Raw genomic sequence first — 2665 nt, 5'->3', positions numbered from 1 at the left:
GGTCATCGGAGTAATGAGCAGTATGGGCGAAGGGGTAATAGTAGTAATTAATAAATTAATTAATAAGGTAATTAGTTAATTAATTAATTCATTTTAAAAAATTCACACTTCACACATGTATATATACATATGTACATTCCCGTGTATATACGTATGAAGATGAGGCAAGTAGACAGTAGTGAAGGCAAGTCCAAGGCGTAGCAGAGGCCGGTTGATCTTTGAAAAAAGAACAAGTCGGCAGCCGATTTTGACAAGTTATCGAAACAAAATGAAGCAATTGGGCCTTTACAGGGCCTGACGGGGATCAGTGGATCAAGGTGCCAAGGCTGGGATCTATGGATCCAATGCCTGAGAATTAGACGTTTCGCCATATTCCGTTGTTCTGTGAATTTACAAGAGTTACAAAATTATCAAGTTGACGTTTGAAGCCCGTCCAAAGATAAATCATATCAAATATCTTGTACCAATATTTGACATGTTGTGTATTATTCTCATCACTAAAGAATTTCTTCTCAAATTTATCCATGAAAACATGCAAGCAACGGAGAGAGAGGGGAACCCATAGCTAACCCGTCGTTCTGTTTATATATATTTGGTCAAAAAATTTGAAGTAGTTCTGATCTAAGCAAGTGGTTATTATTGCTTGTAAATCTTGCGTTTGCACGTTTTCTTTGTCTAATAGATCACTAACATTTTGTGTGCGTTCTTTAATACGTATACTAGTGAAAAAACTACAAACAATCACATGATACAACAATTTTGGAGTTATTTTGCATCTCTACGTTTTTGATTTTTTCTGCAAGCTCCAGGGGTTTTTAATACTCTAATTAGATTTTAAACCAGTTAGATTTTCAAAAATATTACTGTGCCAGTTTTTAAGCGGGAACATTAGTATAGGAAACAACAGGTCTGATAGGAATATTCGTTTTGTGTAGTTTAGGAATTCCATACAGAAACGGCGGATGAGGGCTCACAACACTTGTCTTAGCTTGGTACGTCTTAGTTATTGTTAAAACTTCTGTTGAGATCTTTGTTTACTACTGTTCAACACAGATTTGATATTGTTGTTAAACTTTTGGTGAGATCTTTGTTTACTATTGTTCAACACAGATTTAATATTGTAGTTAAAACTTCTGGTGAGATCTTTGTTTACTATTGTTCAACACAGATTTGCTATTGTTGTTAAAACTTCTGGTGAGATCTTTGTTTACTACTGTTCAACACAGATTTGATATTGTTGTTAAACTTCTGGTGAGATCTTTGTTTACTATTGCTCAACACAGATTTGCTATTGCTGTTAAAACTTCTGGTGAGGTCTTTGTTTACTATTGTTCAACACAGATTTAATATTGTAGTTAAAACTTCTGGTGAGATCTTTGTTTACTACTGTTCAACACAGATTTGCTATTGTTGTTAAAACTTCTGGCGAGGTCTTTGTTTAAGATCGTGAAACTTTTATATTCATTAGTTTTACCATAATAGCCAGTATCGTTTTTTCCAACACGATAGCCGTATTACCTTTGTCCGCTTTAGTAGTTACTAAACTATCATTCTTAATTTCAAGTTTTATCGGTTTAATCAGTTTGTTCTCCTTATCTTTTTTAAAGAAGTTCTCGGAAAAAGTTTGAATGATTCAAGAGGATATATGCTTTATTACAGAGTCAGATTCAGCACTAAATACTACGTCTACTGCGATATTTCCAATCTTTTACACTTAACCTGGTTTTGGTGCAAAATTTTAAACCTTTACTTAGTAAATTAGATTATTTTGTTTTGATGAACTGGGATTTCGAAAGATTTAATAACTATGGGTGGAAATCTGGATGTTATTCTACTTCTAGATTTGAACTATTCATACGTTTAGCCAAATTATTCAGTTTTCTGATTCAAGTAAGTACTGTATATCAGCTGACTTACATTTGCATTTATGTCTCTGCCAAACAGATCAAATTCCACTGGGTGTAGCTGGAAACACAGTTTACTATGAACTAAACCTCAGATGTGTACTTACTTTGTCCCAAACACTTCTTGATCTCTTCTTTTAGCCCGATCTTTTTGTTGATATTAAAACTTTCTTGGCTGGACTTGAAGTATGTTTGGTCTTCAGTGAGAAGTATTTCGGGGTGGCATTCCACGCCCACACACTTGTTGTTAAACCAAAGGTATTAGTTCTTAAATAGTTTTATTTTCAGTCTTTTTTTATAAGACGGTCAATCTTGCTCTATTGGCTTGTTTCATATAATTAAAACTTGAAGATGTCGGTATTTCGTAAAGCCAATAATTAAAGAATTGAGAAAAACGACAACAATTGTACGTTTCACAAATATTTCATTTGTTAGTGCCGCTGTTTCGCCAGTAAAGGCCTTCGTCAGATTCAGAGTGAAATAACTTGTAAGCAGGTATAAATGTATCATATAACAACAAAGACAGAAAGAAATAGTATAAGATAAGCTAGTAAAGGCCTTCGTCAGATTCAGAGTGAAATAACTTGTAAGCAGGTATAAATGTATCATATAACAACAAAGACAGAAAGAAATAGTATAAGATAAGCTAGTAAAGGCCTTCGTCAGATTCAGAGTGAAATAACTTGTAAGCAGGTATAAATGTATCAAATGACAACAAAGACAGAAAGAATAGTATAAGATAAGCTAGTAAAGGCCTTCGT

At 33.7% G+C, this 2665-nt stretch overlaps 1 protein-coding gene across 1 annotated transcript in view; it reads left to right on the top strand.

The window, feature by feature from the left end:
* Window positions 1–2665, top strand: part of LOC106462847 (probable nuclear hormone receptor HR3) — a 59376-nt gene that overhangs the window by 9080 nt on the left and 47631 nt on the right. The window lies entirely within an intron of this gene.

Source organism: Limulus polyphemus, unplaced genomic scaffold, assembly GCF_000517525.1.
Source record: "Limulus polyphemus unplaced genomic scaffold, Limulus_polyphemus-2.1.2 Scaffold1267, whole genome shotgun sequence".
In the NCBI taxonomy this organism is placed as follows: Eukaryota; Metazoa; Arthropoda; class Merostomata; order Xiphosura; family Limulidae; genus Limulus; species Limulus polyphemus.
Note: the sequence above shows the minus strand (reverse complement) of the source record. Positions and strands in the feature narration are given on the sequence as shown.